At 26.3% G+C, this 19743-nt stretch overlaps 1 pseudogene across 1 annotated transcript; it reads right to left on the bottom strand.

The window, feature by feature from the left end:
- Nucleotides 1-264: 264 nt before the first annotated feature.
- On the bottom strand, nt 265-18150 carry LOC147802002 (cullin-5-like; annotated as a pseudogene). The gene is made up of 4 exons (XR_015430436.1): nt 17976-18150; nt 15890-16015; nt 10944-11067; nt 265-6112 (listed from the first exon to the last, which is right to left on the bottom strand). The product of XR_015430436.1 is annotated as a cullin-5-like (transcript).
- Nucleotides 18151-19743: the final 1593 nt, after the last annotated feature.

The following is a 19743-nucleotide window of genomic DNA, read 5'->3' as shown; positions in this document are numbered from 1 at the left end:
TAGGAGATAAGAATTTCGGCAATGGGTGAAATTCAGTTCAAAATTAGTTTTCCTTCAATTTTCGGTAGTTTCGGTGAAAAACAGCTAAAATATCTATAAACTTGATGTGTTCAATATTTAAAAAAGATAGGTTACTCTTAAATAATAGAGGTATGATGCATGATTGCAATACCTAATACATGATTTAAGCAGCAACCTGACATTTTAAACAAAGCGTTATTCCTGGCCTCAAACAATTGTTAATTACCAAAGAAACAAATAGAATATGAAAGAATAAGTTTATTAACAATTATATGATGAAATAACTAATACATACATTATTGTATTTCTACTATATCACCCTGTAAGATGATAAAATAAAAACTTACAAAACAGATTAACTTAATGAAAATTTAACGCTAGCACGACTTTGATTCCTCTACAACCACTACAGAAACTATACATGAACTATAAAACCACATATCATATAAAAACTATATAATGTGTAGAAATTAATAGTAATAACTGCCTAAAAAAATTAGAACGAAACTTTCTACAGAAAAGAATATTTTTTACTTCATTATTCTCAAATGAAAATAGAAAAATTTCAAGCATTTTTTCCCCCTCCGATGTACGAAGAAGGTATCTTTTAAATATAATTCTGAAAAAAAAAAGATAAATATTTTGAAAATTTCAGCAGAAAAAAAACACTTAAATTTTTTTATTTTCCAAAAGAATAATCTTTCTGCAAGAACTCCGTAACGTTCTGTGACAATGGGGACAGAAAACATAGAAAGTTTGCAACCTTGGCAATAATGATGCTTCAGTATCAGTTAAGGAGAACAGTATCAAGTTTTTTTAAAAAAAATTTTTGATATTTTTACAGCTAATTTGCAACGCACAAAAAATAAATAAAATACTACCCCCATAGTTGCCAACATAAACAGGAAAAAATCAAGTAGATTTTTGAGAAATATAAATTTCCTGAGTACTGATGCATAACATATTAAATATTTTACATATTGAAAAGTTTAGGAATTTTTATTGCAATCGAAATGCAAAAATTTTATTACAATAAACACTATACATGGTGTGCAATATTTTCCATTTATGATCAACATTAAATTTTAACTATCTTTAATTATGTTAATTTCTAATACTAATAAAAAGTAATTTATTATTGATAGTTGAAAGATTTTTTTAAAATTAGTTTAAAAAGAGAATTCAGAATAAAAATAAACAGAAAATTTTAGAACCAAAAAAATTAAATAAGCTTTAAACTGATGATAAATGAGGCTAGCTTCATTATTCATTTGTAATATTTATTGAAATAATCAAGCAAGCAATAAATTGTGTAAAATTTTTTATTTCAATAAGGATTTTTTTTAAGAAATTTACTCAGTTTTAGGGAATTTTCTAAAATATGAAAAACCAGGAGAATTTTTATTAAGCCAGTAGAAACTGGCAAAATCCAGTAGTCTAGTGGTAAATCCAATAGAATTGGCAGCTATGTATTTATTCCATAAAGACAACACAAGTTATGCCTGTTTTATATTGTAAAAACTATATTTGGGAACATTCAATTAAGTAATAAGAAAAATTATAACTTATTAATTTTCCTTTTAAACCATTATAAGATTATCTAAAATTGATCCAATGACAATAAAGTAATTATTTTTTAATTTGGGTTAAGGCAATGGAAATAAAAAGCAATCACAAAAATTGATTAGTGCAGTAGAAACCATTCATGGCTACAACATAAGTAATTTAAGCATAGAACAAATTAGTCTATAAAAACTAAGAGTCAACTATGAAATGCTGATTTTTTTTCCCTTCAAAATTTCAAATTGTAAAAAAAATTACAATAGGTTTAGCTGCTATTATAGAGAGAATCTTGTCATAATTAAAAAAAAAAAGTCAGTATTAGAGACTTTATAGTTAATTCTTGGTTTATATCAACTCATTTGATTCAATACTTAAATTACTAATGCAAGTATGAAAGGCTTCTTTCAAAGTATAACATCACTTTTTTTTAAAAGGATCAAGCTGGTTTTGAAAATGAACAGCTCAACTATAAAATTAGCAATATAATTTGAATGAAAAAAAATAAAAAAACAGTGGAGCTAGCTCTTAAAAACAATAAATTATATTTCAATAATAACAGAAAACATTAACTTAGGTAATTACAAACACCACCTAAAGAAGCAATACTATTCTGAAAAATGGACAATGCTGAAATACAGTAGACAATTTAAATTAAAAATATTTATATTTGCAAGAAAGAAGAAGTAATTTTTAATAAGATTTAGTATACAATTTCAGGTATTGACATCATGTATGCAAAATGTAATACTGTTAAAAGTTGAAATAAAACTGTGTAACAAAACAACAAAATATAATTTGTACTCTCACATCAAAAGCAAATAACAGACCTATACAGAAGCTGAAATCTGTATTTTCACATAAAAAAAAATCTGTAATGTACACTTGCAAGTAAATCAGCAAATTTATGCTTAAAAATTATCTATATCTTGAGTGATAATGAAAAAAAAATTTGTAACTAAAAATGAATGAAATAATTTTTTTCATGATCAATGCACACATTTAATTTAGATAAACATTTTTAATGCGTTATACCAAAATGGAAGAGCAGTAAAGGGATTTTTTTAATGAATTATAAGTTGAAATGTACAGCAATATTTCTTTGTAGTTTATTTAATTCTAAAATTGTAATATTTTGTTGAAACAGGTATGTTAGAGATACAAGATTTTACAGCTCCAAAATTCAGTAGCAAAATTTAAATAGAAAATATAGTAAATTTACATGAATAAAAATCTTTGAAAAGAAACAGCTAATATTATGTTTAAGGTAGAATGGGACAGTTTTTTTTTAAACACAAGAACTTCAATGTCATTAATAGTTTAAACAAATGAAAAGAAAATAATTTTAATTTTGTAAATAAAGGTACACAATATTCAACAAGGACATAGGTACAGTTCAATTTAAAGGATCCTATATTTAATACAATATGAAAACATTAAAAAAAAATTGATACAGACAATGGAATCATTCATTAACTCATAAGGAATAAAAAGAAAAAGAGAAAATTATGCACTTTTAAGTAGAAACAAACAAAGTGAAGTAGGATTTCAAACAAAATAAATTGCTTCACACCAAACTTAAGAATTCCCATGATCAACAAAATATCTACTATAATTAGAAAACTTGAAAGCAAAGGCAAATAGTTTTAAAAATACATAATCAGTGTACAACATTAAAATTTATATAAAATAATAAGTACAGTTTAAATTTTAATTATCAGCGTTTTCACTGACTTGGAGTCAGGTATCGTACCCATCAGTACCAGGTGACATTTAAAAAGAATGACTGATGCAGACTGCTTTGATTAATGCTAATAAATAGCTTGCAAGGTAAAAAAAAATCCTGAATAGCTTTAAACCAAGCGCTTGAATATTTATGTACAATAAATGAAAGAAAGATTCAAAATCAGACACAAAACAGGATTATTATTTTTTTTCTTTGGCCTAAACATAAGATATTTAACTCCAAGTTACATGAAACCACAACTTAGAAAATTTTAGAAATTAATATTTTTTTGAAAAGATTTTAATTATAAAAAAGAGATGAGTTAAAAATAGTTAATGAGAAATAAAAATTGAAAAAAGCTTTATTTTTGAATTTTTACAGTTCAAAAATTAATCACCCAATTTAACTTGAATTTTTAAAACATAGCATAATATTCCTAATTAATTCACAAAATATTTATAATTTACAATCTAATGATGATTAGATTGCAAATTAAATTAAATTATAAACAGCTTAGTAATCTTCAAATTAAATTATCGTAACAAATTTTATAAATGGGTGAAAAGGTATTTTGATTAGACCATTAAGATATGGCAAAAAGAAAATAAATTGAATTAACATTAAAGAGCTTAAACTTTTAACTGCTATCCTGACTTAACTTTCGGTACTGTATGAAACGACCCTCAATATTTTGAGGATTAAAACTCAAAAAGGGTAATATATATATTTATTCCTGTAAAATTGTGTTTTGATGTAACTTAATTTATTGCTTGTACTAGCATACCTTTCCAAATACTGTACATTGTATCTCCTGTGGCAGAATTTTTTCGGGCTCCTTGCGACAACCTTCTCTAGTATTAATATTTTTTTTAAGATACTTTTAATTATAATAATTACTAATTTAAAATAACATTGTGTTTACAGAATAAAGTATAGAATAAAACGTATAAAAATTTCTTGCATTTTGTATTTGGAAAAAAAATTAACTAATCATTTCCTCTCTCAAATTTTGTAAATCATTACAAAAATTAAAATTCATAAATAAATTATAATTAGTACATAATTCAAAAAACGTAAAATCTGTCCAGTAACTCCAAAATAAAGATCGACGACGAAATCAAGCGAATGAGACTCTTTACAAAAGAGTTACTCAAATAAGAAAAAATAAATGAGAGAGAACTCTTTAAAGAAAAAAAAATTAAAGAAAAAACAATAAATTCTAGAGCAAACTACCTTTTAAACTTTAGCGATTTCTGAATTTTTTTAATTTTACATTATTAATATGAAATTCTAGCTGAAGCCAGTGATTACAGACTTTTTCCAATCCAAAATGAGAATAGAAAAACCATGATTATTTCTTTCCTTTTCTCTGATACACAAAAAAATAAATTTAAGAAAAATTCTGCAAAAAAAAAAAAAAAAAAACATTTTTCGTAAAATTATGCAGAAAGGAAAAGTTTTTGCCTTCACAAATTAAAAATCTTTCTGTAAAAAGTTGGCAATGTTTTGCGACAACGTCGCCTCAATTCTGCCACGAGGATCGTATCTTAAAATATAAGAATCCAAAAATTAAATCAAAAGTGATTCAGAGCATGTGGTGTTTTTTGTGCACGCTGTACATTTCTTCAAACACAGAACATATGTATGCATTCTGGGGCGGACAAAGTACATAGAGTGGGTACACAATATAGAAATATACAAATCACCTTTAATTCTGCAAGTTAAAAAGCTGCCAACATAAGAATAAGAAATTCAGTAGATTTCATTAGATATAAATTTTACAGGAAATTTCAGGAGTTCATAATCAATAAAATATAAAAATCATACTCATTCGTGACTGCAATATTTTTCATTTATGAATCAAATAAAACGTGTTGCAATAAATTGTTATTATGTTATATCATCTAGTAATAGATATTAACTTCATTTTAGATATTCGTAACATTCTTAAATTAGTATAAAAGTTCTACATAAAAAAAAAAAAAAACTCACAATTTCAGAATGTTTAATATTAGTAGAGCTTTATGAATTTTACAATAGTAAAACTGTTTTAGAATATGTGGGAAAAATATACAGAAATTTACAAGTCCCTAATGATTTTTATTTTATAGTGAGAATTTTTGAAAGTATTTTCTTACTCCACCATATTTTTGTTTTGATTTTTTTAATATAATTTTTAATTTTCATAAAATAGGAACCACTTAAAAAAAAAACCTAGACAGACCCCTGATAAACAAGGTTTACTTCATTTAGCATTAATACTTATTTAAGCAAGCACTGAACTGCATAAAATCTATTTTGATACTTTCTCAGAAAATTTCTTAATAATTGGGAATTTTCAAACCAAGAGCACACTAGCAAAATCCGATATAGTTGGCAACTGTTTCTTAAGGTATAAGTTAGCATAAACATAACTAGATAAGTTTATAAAACACATCATTAAACATAACTTTCAAATAATGAAATACAAACATCTGAAAGGGCAACTTTTTAAACTATGTAAAGCAGGTAGAGTGGTTGGATGTTTTTACTAATCAGTTTGCTTCAGCCAAAAGATGAAATCCTAATAAAAATTGTTTATAAATATAAATATTTCTACAACAGAATTATGCTTGATAAATGAAAACATTAATATTTTCTTCTTCCCTTTTCATAAATTTGTGCTCACTCAATTAATCACTCAATTTGTTCTTTTATCATCTCTTTGGAAGGTAGAAACATATTCTTAAGAATTTCAACAAGTTCTGTCTGCAATTGAGCATTAGTAATCCTTTTATGCATCTTCATGATTTTCACAATGGCTTCCTGCAAACACAAAGAAAGGAAACTAATTTAACAGCATATTTATGAAAAAATAAAGAAATTTTAAGCTCATTTTTAAACAAAATCTCAGGATTTAAAGCATAAGAAATCAATACTATAATTTTATAGATTTTAATTGCTCTTTTTTGCTAATATTTTTATACTATATTATATTAAAAACGTTTTTCAGTGCAAAACTTAATATTATTTCAGATAAAATGAGTACACATATAATTATTATTATGCTCACAAATGCTAGTAAAACACACAGCAGTTTAAAAATATTTAAAATGCAAACTACAAATAAGTGCTTCATTTCTAAACAGCAAGTATATGTTTATGTAATATAGCATTACAAGGGACATGGTTAAGAGCTAAACTGAAAAATAGGAAAAAGGAACAAAAATATTGAAGACAAAAACCACAATACTTTGAGACAGACATCTTTTTTTTTTTTTTTTTTTAATTTAAATATTTCCAGGATATCTGCAGCATTTTAGATTTTCAAATTCATGACTTTTCATGACTAATTCCTAGAATTTTTCATGACTTAACGAATTTACTATGCTCTCCGACAAAAACACAAGAAATTAAAAAAAGCATTATAATAACAAAAATTGAAATGATAGGTAAAACCCAAGTTGTTATACTCTGTATTGTCATATTTAAAGATTTTAAATTTAAAAAAACAAAGTAAAGAAAGAGTTGAAGCAATAAAATAGCGAAAAATATACAAAAGCAAGTAATTTTTTTCGGCAGAATTATATTCTAAAGATACTTTTCTTGTTCATCCGAAAGGAAAGAAATAGTCCTGATTTGTCTGTTCTCATTTCGGAATTTAAAAAAATAAGCCAATGACTGGCTTGCTTCAGTTAGAATTTTAAATTGATAAAATAAAAAATAACTAAAATTCTGAAATCACAGAAGTTTAAAAGATAATTTGCTCTAGAAATGATGTATTTTCTTTCATTTTTTGAGAGAACACCATAACTTTTGAAAAAAGATGATAAAAACATTTTATATTTTAATAAAATATGACTGTGAGAGGGGATTTTATTGCAAATTCAGATATTTGAAACACCATGAAATAGGGGGGGGGGGATTTTTAAATTCCATTTTAAAAATTAGATTTTTCAGCGACCTAAATCCATGACTTTTCATGACAAAGCTTGTTCAATACTGAAATTCATGACTTTCCAGGTGTGCGGATACCCTGTATTTCTCACCCAAATATAAAGGGTTTAATGATTTTAATCAAACATATCAAATACAGCAAAAATATGGAGGGCAAGTGAAAAAAGTTTTCACTACAAATTACTGAAAAAATATTTCAGCAATTTAATAGTATATTTCTCATTAAAAATATATAGTAACTATAAATTATTGAAAAAAAATCTATTATTCTAATTATCTATTATTATCAATTATGGGAATACAATCATTTTATATTATTTGCTGTAAAGCTGATGTTCATTTTTCAAATCATGTACTTAAGGTCAGAGTGCCTAAAAGCGACAAGATTTCATATAAGTTTGCTGCATTCAGGTAAAGATCAACCTTTTCTTGGATATATTCACTAAAAATGGCTGACGTATATAATGGCTTCAGTTCCTAAATAATTTTTCGTATAAAAACTGAATTTTTATGTGCAACCTAAGCAAAGATATCCCTGTGGCAGACTTTGTCGTAGAACGTTTCAGAGTTCTTGCAGAAAGATTTTTCTTAAGGGAAAAAAAATATTTCTTTATCTTTTCTGTAGAAATTTACACGTAAAATATGAATTGAGCATTTAAATAATAACTTTTGTTGCGTTCAATGTATGCTGATAATATAGTAAATCCATGCCATTTATTGATTTTCACATGGTTTTTAAATATCCTAATGTATTTCTGATGATATGGGAAATTCGAATTGTGCATTTGAATATATACTTTTTAAGGCAATGATTCTATCGTGTTTTACGTCAATTATTGCTTTTGCTTAATTCTATTTATTGCTTAATTATATTTCCATAAAATTTTTAAAATTCGATATTATTTACTACAATAATCAAATCTTGAAATGAAACACGCATTTGAGGTAACCCCTTTTTGCAGAGTGGCAGGATTTCGTCGTTGATCTGTTTTTTGGTAATTACTGCAACGAATTTCAGGATTTTTAATTGTCTTTTTTAAATGAGATGACGATTTACAAAATGCAATATAGGAAATTAGTGCATTTTTCTTCCCAACAAAATGTGAGAGCATCGCTCGTAATATTAGAATAAAAAAACATTGCATAACCAATAAAAATAATTTCCATGGATTTTTTTTTTTTTTTTTTTTGTAAGCACAGAGTTTTTGTTACTTTAAATTAGTAACATACATCTTTGTTATTACTGAAAGTACCTTGCAGAAAGATATTAGCGCTAGAGTTTTGTCAGAGATAGCCCCATAAAATTCTGCCCTTGGGCTCACTGCTATAGTTACACTTTGTGTAATGTTACAGTGACTCCTTTATTTAAATCTTTTCGTTAATACCTTTATTTACTTTTAGTTTTATAACTGTTTGAGTTTAATTTATGCTAAATTTTCAAGTGATTTTTCTTAAATTAGAAGATTTTTTTCTCAATTTTAACTAAATACATTGGATATCTTCTGTCTGGCAAAAATTTCACTTTTTTTTCAAAAAGAATATTAACTTTCTGTTTGTCCTTTATTGCTGGGTCAGCACAGTCATTGTACTTCCTGTGCAGTCGATAACTGAACATATATTTTATTTTTATAATTACAAATTTTTTTCCTTTTATTATGTTTTCAAAATCTGAATTAATGAATCAGAATTATCATCCTGATAAAATGATTAGATATATAAATTAGACAGGGTAATCTTTGCTAAAATTATATTAAATAAATTTAAAGTGCAACTCAATCCAAATAACACAAATAATAAATTTAATAAAGCACAATTTATTCAGATTACCAAAATTAATTCTTAAGAGATTTTGAAAGACGGTGAGCATGATGAGCAGTTAAAAAGCCCTGCTGAAGATTAAGGAGAGTACAGTTGCTTATGTTCTGCGGTAAGGAGAGCGAAAACAGAGCAGATGAAGTTGCACGTAGAAAAGATTGGAGCAAAAATTAATAATAATAATATTTTCCAAATTATTTATTTTCCAAAGGTTTTTTTCCAAATTATTTATTTTCCAATTATATATTTTCCAAAACTACTTTATGCTGAGAGAAAATGTTTGTTTTGTATCTTGGATAAAATTTCGATGGCTGTTAAAAATGAAAGAAAAATATTAACCCCTACAAGATGCAGATAATAACCCTTGTCTTATTTTTTATGATATAATCATTAACTTAGCTTTTGATATAAATTTTTTTTTTTTTTAATTTATGGTAAAATAAAAATTTTGCACTTGTTTTTAGACCACGTTTTTCATACCAGATATAAATCTATTGCATTTGCTGTGAATTGTTTTTTGTATTGTCTGTCATGAAATTATTTAGAAGGTAAATTTAAGTGGAAATCCATACCATATTTTATATATACCATACAATTTTTCACCAGAAAACAAACAGAGAACAAAACATTCTTGAAAACAAAAAAAAAATTATAGAATGAGAATGGAAACATGGAAAAGTTTCACTAAAAAGTGGAATTCTATAAAATAATTGTAATAAATGTTATAATTATTTAACTCAAATCTCAATAATTTATTACTGTTATTGAGACTATTAAGACTGATTGTTTTATAGGTATGAATGTAGGAATTTTTAACAAAAAATTTAAACTTTTACTGCATTTTAGAGTTAATATGAAATTCTCTGACAATTTCAAATTTTCTCTTCACTTTATTTATTCTTGCTCAGCTTTGTAGTTTAGTTACTTTTATTATTTTTTGATTATTTAGATTTTACAAAGTAACGCCCACCAAAAAGAGCTTAAAAATAAAGAACCTCAAAGCAGTATCACTTTTTGAAACTTATGCTATAGTCCCTTTGGCAGAATTTTCTGAAAGATACTTTTTTAATAACAACAAAAATATATGCTACTAATTTAAAATAAACAAAGCGTTGCATATGCTACCAATTTAAAATAACAAGTTTACAAAAAAGCTGTATATTTTTTTAAAATTGAACATGTAATAATTTTTTTTTCTAATATTATGAGTGATATTCTCGCATTTTTTTGCAGGGCAGGGGACAAATTATTTCCTTCTTCCCATTTTGTAACTAATCATCACAATAAAAAATAATTAAAAATCATGAAATTGCCAAAGTAAAGATCGGCGACGAATTCATGTGAATCAGATTCCAAATGGGTGTTTCGTTTCGAGATTAGGTTGTTGCAATAAATAATATTGTATAAAGAATATTGAATTTAAAAGCAAAGATGAAATCAATAGCAATAAATGCGAAAAATTCGATGGAATTATTGATTTAAAATTAAATACTCAAATGCACAATTCGAATTTTCCATATTGTTTGAAATGTATCGGGATATTTAAAATCCACGTAAAAATCAATATCAATAACTGCCAAAAATACAATAGAAACATTACATCGATTTACAATACTATCGGTATAAAGTGAGCACATAAAAAAGTGATTATCTAAATGCATGATTCAAATATTATGTGTACATTTTTGTAGAAGAGAAAAGGAATTTTTTTTTTCTCTTTAAATTTTGAAAAGAAAAATCTTTCTGCAATAACTATGTAACGTTCTGCGACAATTTCGCCCTGTTTCTCCAACGGGGGCTATAGTTATTGTTTTCTTTAGACTATATGACATCTTAAAGGCAAAGGAAGAAATGAATTAAAATTAAAAGATGAAATTTTACAAACCTGAGTTCTAAGCATTCGCAGCTGAACAATGCTTTCATTATCTTCTTCTTTGCTTTTCTCTGTAGAGAGTTGAAGCCTACCAATTAGGTTTACTTTACCTCTTTTTTAAGGCTTGTTATTTTTCCTAAAATAAAAATAAATATAAATATAAATAAAGTCGAACAAAAGCAAATAAACTTTATGTAGGGTTTTAAGATTAAAAACTAACAAAATATAACACAGTGTTTTAAAATATATTTACAACAGTTTAAATGCTTAAAAATATTGTTATATCGCTGCATCCATCTCCATGTTTTTGTCATTTTTTTTCCAGACTGCACTGCCATGCAATTTTAAAATATATAAAAATGCATGACTTAAAGAAATAAAACACGGTAAAAAATGATTTTACAGACTGAGAAGAAAAAAGCTGCACTCCCCCTGTGGCAGAATTTATTTGGGCTTTCTACAACAAACCTCTCTCAGGGTGGGCACTCAAATCAGATTAAAAATTACCTTGATTTTTCCAGGTTTTCCAGTTAAAGATCTTAAAATTTCCAGGTTCGTGTTTTGTTTTTTTTCTTATAAAGTGTAGGATGTGTACAAGAAAAGTGTCTATATTATTAAATATTTCATTAAATATATCATATCATCTTGAAGAAAAAAATTATTTTATTTTTTCATGTTTTGTAACAACATACGTTTTTAAAAAATTAAAATATGTGGAGAAAATAATATGTTTAGCTTGTCGAACATACTGTTTTTAAGGAATAAAATTTTTTTAATGTGTTACTTTAAGTAGTATTTGCTCAAAGTGTATCTACAAAATGGCAAAAACAGAGTGACCAATAAAATCTTGGATAAGTAGTGTTCAATATCTTTTCATTCAGAAAAGGAAAACCGTTTCAGGTAATTATATATCAATAAAGTTTTATTACAGTGGCTCCCAAAAGTATTTGTTCACTTTTAACTTTTATTGAAATAGGAAATAAAAATTCATTAATTAAAATGAATATTTCACAATGGGTATTTGAAAATGAGATGTATAGTCGATTCTTAGCAAAACAGCATGGAATATTTTAAAAACAAAACAAAAGTTAGTTTTTAAGATATCAATAATCAAACAGTAACAAAAATTTTACACAACAAAAGTCATTGTACAGTTAAAGGTTTTCGTATTTCAGAATAAAAATTATCGTCAATTGATTTAATTTTTTTATTTAATTATTTTTCATTTTAATTATTTATTTATTTATTTGTAATTTAGTATCAAACTTATGATAGCAAAATTATATTTTAATTATTGCTTGCTAATTCCATAATATTTTATCATTTAAAACGGTTTGTTGTCGCAATAAAACAATAGACCAAGTTTCATTATTTTTCATCATAAGAGGTAAATCAGTAATAAATATGTTAAATTAGCTTATTGTATTTAATTGCACAGTGCAATATGTGATAAAATGCTTAAAAGAAGAACTTCATATCAGAGATTAAAATTATAAAATTTGTGGAAAATTTATAAATTTGCAATTGAGTGTTGTAAAAGTTTCTGTAAAAAGTTTAAAAAAATATTCTGCACAAATTTCCTATGACAAAAAAAACTAGTTACATGCATTTAAAAACTTACAAAAGCTATTGTATATGAGAAGAAAACTCTACTAAATGTTAATTTAATGAAAAATTAGATTATTTACTAATAGACAAGAGTTCTTTTTTGTTGTTGAAAGTATACAATGACTTTTGCGGAATATAGTTTTTGTCACTTTATGATGTTTGATTTCTTAAAAACAAACTTTTCCATTGTTTTCAAAATATTTCATACAGTTTTGTTAAGATTAGAATACATTTTTTATAATTAAATATCCATTCTGAAATATTCATTTTAATTAATGGTTAGTCTTATTTCATTAAAAGTCATAAGTGCACTAACACATTTGTGAGACACTGTAATTACATTTCAATATAAAGCTGTACTGTATACTACATTATACTGTATTTTTTCTTACCAGTGCTTTTTATAAAATTCATTGATCATATTTTCTTTAAACCAATATCTCAAGACAAATTTTTAAATAATGTTGTCTTGAAGTAGCATTATTATTTTAAGAGATTCAGTGTACAAAATTAAATGTCACAAATGTAAAATTGTCAATTTTTTGTTCTATACTCTATAGAAAAATATAGATAAAATTCTTTAACTTTTATACTTTTCTGATTATTTTTTTTTCTTATTTGAAATTAAAACATTTAATGAATTCCAATCTAAACACACAGTTTTTTAGTTTAGTATAGTTAATTGTTTTTGTTTTAACAACTAGAATCTTGAACAGCGCATAACTAAAACACTAAGTTAAATTTTCCTTCTTTCGACTAAACGCATATGAATTAAAGAAATTTATATTTTATGTTTATACATCATTTAATATGTTTCCTATATATTCCCTAGTCTTTGTCAGCTTTTTAGGGTAAAAGGAGGCATAGTTTTGGAAATATCATCCCTGGAATGCAAGCAACATTTACGAACTTTTAATATAGTGATAACTATACAATTTGAATTTTGAATTAAAAGTCAAATATTTACCAACAAAACAGTGAAATTAAATATTAATATATAGTTAGTACTAAAAAAAACTTTTTTTTTAAAAATTAAAATATGTTATAAAAGGTTAAAATGAAATAGAAAAAATTAGCATTAATGCAACAATTTGTCAACAAACACTGCTGTTCAGAGATTGTAAAGAAATGTGTGATTGGTTGGTTTGTTGAGGAAAAATAATTTACAGATTTCTTTGAATGGGAACACAAAAGCTTTCAGAAAAAGAGTGCATTATAAAATCTATTATTATTAAATTATAACCAACTAATTTTTGGAGAAATTTATTAAGTTAAAAATACAAAAACATTTTGACTCATTCTGTCAAAATAGAAAAAAAACTACCACCAAAGCATCGGAACAAACTTGAGCCTTAAATGGATTCATCCCACAGACAGAATTTTAAAACAGAAGCAAATATCCTAACCACGTCTAGCACAATCTTTGCCTTTCTTAAATTACAGTCCCACAGTCTCCATAAAGATCAAAGGTTTCTACATTTGTTTAGAAACAATGAGAGAATTTTACGTGGCATTCTAGTTTAACAGGGCAGTGTTTTCACTACGGAGCGAGAATCTAGCATATTTTCTTCTTTTCTCATATTAAAAAATGATAACCGCGAGAAATTCGCGCATTCTGTAAACCAATTTCAAAATTCGCGAATTTCTCGCATTATGAAAAAAATTTCTCATAGCGCCAGTTAGAATAAAATCCGTTTCACTTTTCTTCCTGGATCTTTCATTATTTTCAGTATCTGCCCCACTATCTAGCTTCCTTATTTACCAGTATTGTTCAGAACCTTTAAGAACAACAGAACACCATCCCTCCGAACCACGGAACCTCTTTCAGAACGCATTTCTCTGCAGCCACGTGTTTACTGTAGGTAAGGTTTCATGTAAGACGTTTAAATTCTTTGCACATTAATGTAAGATGAACAAATACCTTGTAAAGGCAATATCTTCTACTCTGAAACGGGCAAATGAGAATGAAATAAATGTGGGTAGAAACGAACAAAAAGAAACAAATACGCATTTGAGCAACCTAGTGAGAATAGCTGATGAAAAAGTAGATGTAGAACATTTTCCATATGATGATGCAGCCAAAATATCCAATGCTTTAAAAATTAGAAGACATTAAAAATGTATTATAATTAAAGAAATGATTTTTTTTTCAAGTCTCTTTGTGTTTTTTTTTTTTTTTTTTTTTTTAATTTTTAAAAATCTCACCCTGTTCTTGAGAAAAGGTGAGAAACTCACCCATTTTTTTTCTGCAATGAAAACATTGCAGGGTTATAATGGAGCAGGGTTATAATGGTTATAATGGTTAAATTAAGAAAATTAACAAATAATTTGAATTAGTGAAATTAAAAAAATATCTAAGAAAAAATTTCCATCTTTTCTTTAAAATTCTCTGATTTTTCCAGGTTTTTTATTCAAATTTCCCTGATTTTTCCAGTATAAAAAAAAAATTTCCTGATAATTCCAGGTTTACCAGGTGGGTGGCCACCCTGCTCTAGCACTGATATATTTCTGCAAGATGCTTTTAATAATAACAAATATACATGTTACTAACTACATTTACAGTAACAAAAACATTGTTTACAAAAACAACTTATTTGAATAAAATAAAATTGTAGTTAATTTTTAAATGAATATGTAAAAAATTTTTTATTCTAATATCATGGATGAGATTCTCACATTTTACTAAACAAGAAAACACATTATTTCCTTTTTCGCATTTTGTAAATCATCATATCAACAACAAAAAAAAGAAAGAAAGCGAAACTACGCGAATTAAATATACCGCATGGATTAACGAGAACATCGGCGCAAAACAAGCATGTCAAAGAATGATTTCTTGAATCAGCGATTCGAATTACGCGTGCTGTAATAATATCAGTATATTTCAAAAATTCATGAGAATATAAATAATAACTGAGAAATGAAAGACATTGGGATTTTTAAGGAAAAAAAAACAAAGCAAAAATTCATAGCAGCGCGTCAAAGAATGATTTCTAGAGGAAATAAAATTAAATCTTTCAACATTTCTGAAGGAAAGAAATTTTTTACTTCATCATTCTATATTTTTCATTCTTCTCAAATAAGAATAGAAAAATTACAATCATTTCTTTCCCCTCTGATGTGCAAAAAAGGCATATTTTAATTATAATTTTAGAGATAAAAAATTTCTGTAGAAAATCATAATTCTTTACTTCTTCTGAAAAAGCAAAATTCTCTACTTCCTAAAAGAAAATTCTTTCAGCAAGAACTCTGCAATATTCTGTGACAATGTTACCGCGATTCTGCCACGGGGTGCACTATTAAATCAAATATCACATTTAAATAAAAGTGAAAAAAGTAAATGTGCTTACATGAGTGAAAATTCTTGATTAACCCAAAATAAAGTGCTGTCGTCAAAATCTTTGGGTGACCTGGCTTCAGATCCTGTGCTGGTCACATTCAGTAAGACTTGTAGTTTTTGGAAAGGCAACTAATGACTGTTTTAAGAAAGAAAAAAAGCATAAAATAGAATGCCACCGAACTTAGATTGAAAATAAATTTAATACAATAGACTTCAACAGTAAAAATAGAATAATAAAAGGGAATTTTTTTGAAATAAAAAAAATCATTAAAAAAAAAACAATAATCGTGACTCTGCTAGATTTTGGAAACAACAGGTCCTTAGAATTCTGGATATCTTCTTACTAAAAGCAGGGTCTCGATTAAAAACATGAATTCTTTTACCCTTTTACCCATCTATTAATACATATATTTATAATAATACTATCTATCGATAGACGAAACAGAGAATTTCAAACATGTTTGCCATTCAAATAGAAGAACAAAGTTCTTTGACTTTTCCAGATTTTTCAGATATATTAAAAAAAAATTATAGTCTAATATCGCAGTTGCTAACAGTGCCATGGTCAAAATAGACAGTGAACCACAAAAAATTAATACTTATAATTTATATATTATATTGTACATTTTATTTCAATTAAAAAATATAATATACAGAAAAAAAATTAAGTTAAGACAAAAGAAACATATCACATAAAAGAGTAATGATATATATCAAGTAAATCATTTTAATAAATTTGTTATCATTTTAAAAATGATAACAAATTGCTTCACCTAGCTAACACAGAAGACTATAATTTTTGTCTAATTTTGTAACTCTGTTTAATATAATTTTATACTTGAAACAAAAGTGAACAAAAAGAAAGGACTGTCACTGTCAAAGATGTTCACGCTGTTAAAGCGTGGAAAAAATATATAAATACTTTTCTTTCATTTCAATTTCACTCATAAAAAAAAAGATTATAATGTTTACTATATCATTTCTAAGATTTGGAGGCACAAAAAAGTGCCATGGCAGAGTGATTGAGAATCTGAAGCTCTAGAGATTAATCTACCAATCATCCCTCCCTAAAAGCAACGCCTCAAGTGCTAGAGTTAACTAATCGGATTTCTTTTCTCGATACTGCATCCTCTTAAAGCACATTCACTTTGGCTGTAGTTGAATGTATCTGTTGTTGTTTATTGAGATTCATTCATACACACAAAGGTAAACATTAGTTGTAATTGCAAATAGATGTTTCGGAGATTTGAAGTAGTAATTAAAGCAGTTTGGAGCAATAAACAACTCTTAATAATTCCCCGACCCTCTGTAGTCAGTTGCATGTTAAATTAGCAGTTATATCTTAGACATAAAATATATTACATAGTGCTTATCCAGTAGAAAATTAACAATTAAAACTTTTAGCATAGCTGCCAACACGGATAGGAAAAAATCCAGTAGATTTTACGAAATATAAATTTCATGATAATTGTTGCAAAATATATTACACATAGGGAATTTTAGGGATTTTTATAGTCGTCGAAACAGAAAAACTAAAATATTTTCCAGTTATGATTTCACATTAAATAAACTTGAAATGTTATATTATGTTTATTCATAATTTTGAATAGTAATAGGCATTTAATTCCTCAAAGATAGTTAACTGAATTTTATAAATGAGGCTTGCTTCACTATGTATTAGTGACACTTATTTAAATATTCAAGCAAGCAACAATATGCACCAAAATTCTATTTCAATAGGGATCTTTAAAGGAAACTTACTAAATTTTAGAGAATTTCATAAAATGCACAAAAACCAGGAGAATTTTTATTAAACCAGTAGACCAGGAGAAAATAGCAAAATCCAGTAGAGTTGGCAGCTATATTTTAGTTACCTCAAATTAATTTATTTTCCTCGACTTTTTGAGTCACATTTCCTGTTTCAGGGTAACCCTGATACCTGAAGTTATAATTAGAAATTATAACTATATTATTGTAATGGAAATAATTTACTAACAGTCAAAATCTTTTTACTTCGCAGTAGAATAAAAAAAGTCTTGTTAAACAAAAAATATAGAAATATTGTTTCATTTTTGAAGAGAGTAGTGAGAGTGTACCCATAGTGTTCTTCTCAATTCTGCATCTGGTAATTCTGTTGCAAGTCTTAGATTTTCAAATGAAATTTTGTCCCAAAGTCTTTGATTCCATGCAAAGAGAACTGCCATTTGAAAAGTTGTCACATCCAGATCAAACTTCTCAGACATATTACTAAACGTTATCTAGGACAAACTCCTACACACACACGCATATATATATATATATACATAAAAATTCAGTTAGAATTGAAATCTACTTTTTAATGAAAAAATATGTCATTTTGCCAGGTACAAATCAAATTTACCAAGGGTGAAGACTAAACAAGTAGATTTTATGATACACAAGTATATAAACTATAACAGATGAAATTTGTACACAAGAACTTAAATTTAAAATCTCACAATGATAGATAGTTAATTCAGTCTTGTGATACAGATTATTCAGAACCAAATTACAGATGATATTAAAAGATTTAAGAAGGTATATGCATAGCTCCCAACAAGGACAGGAAAAAATCCAGAAGATTTTATGAAATAAAAGTTTCATGAAAATTGGTGCATAGTGTACTAAATATTTTGCACACAGGGAATTTTAAGTCATCAAAATAGAAAAATTGCAATATTTTCCAGTTACGATTGACATTAAACATACCTGAAATGTTATGTATCATGTATACTCATAATTTTGAATATTAAAAGACATTTAATTCATCAAATATAGTTAAAAGATTTATTTAATAAATTTAAAGAAAGAGTTTTGAATAAAAAATATAGTGAACATTTTAAAACAAAAAAGTTTAGAATTGATTTCTATAAATGAAGATCGCTTCATTATGTACTATTAATATTTATTTAAATATTTAAGCAAGCAACAAAATTTTCATTTTAATAGATTTTTTTTAGGAAACTTATTTAATTTTAGGGAATTTTATAAAATGTACAAAAATCAGGAGAATTTTAATTAAACCAGTAGACCAGGAAAAATCCAGTAGATGAGAAGAACAAAATATGTGTCACAATAGAAGAGAACAATTAAAAACATTACCGCTCCATTAGACATGTGGTGGTACCATTGTAGTTTTCGATGATAGAAATCTTCTAATCAGGAATAAAATCTTCTAACTCAAGAGGCAATGATACTTGAACCCTCTCACTGCCCCTTGCCCAGGCACCAGCATTTAGAATCTTTATATTTATGGAATCTAAATGGACAAAAAAAATTTAAATTTTTCAATACTTTAAATAAATTATGGTGTAGTGGGAGAGACAAATTTCTCAATAACTCTTGATTAACTGATTCAAGGTATCAGTTTTAATGCCAAGTTTAAGTAGAGAATATTTTAAATTACAAAAATGGACACAATTTTCTTTTGCTAAATAAATATTTCTTTTCTCTTTCTTTCTTCTTGACTCAGATTTGGATTCAAAGGGCAGGAGCGAAATCTTGTAAATAAGAAGCTAATATTTTAGACAATTAATATAAGTTATAGTCCCCTAATGCTAATTTTGCTTTTTTCCCCCATACCTGCCCCCCCAGAGATTTTACTAGTTACATTTTTTAGACTACGAGTAAAGTTTTGAAACATCATGCATAATCATGTAAGTCTAAAAGAGAACTTTAAAATTGGAAATAATATAAGCACTTACATTTAGCAAAAAATATGCAGATAAATCTTAATCTAAAGAATGATTTTTTAAACCATTATTTATAAAACTATTTTGTCTTATAACCGTTGAACAGCCGACCCAATTTTGGGTTTACGACTGCTAATGTTCAATTCTGTAGCCA

This window comes from Parasteatoda tepidariorum, chromosome 11, assembly GCF_982258835.1.
Source record: "Parasteatoda tepidariorum strain Cologne lab strain chromosome 11, Ptep-v5.0, whole genome shotgun sequence".
NCBI lineage: Eukaryota > Metazoa > Arthropoda > Arachnida > Araneae > Theridiidae > Parasteatoda > Parasteatoda tepidariorum.
Note: the sequence above shows the minus strand (reverse complement) of the source record. Positions and strands in the feature narration are given on the sequence as shown.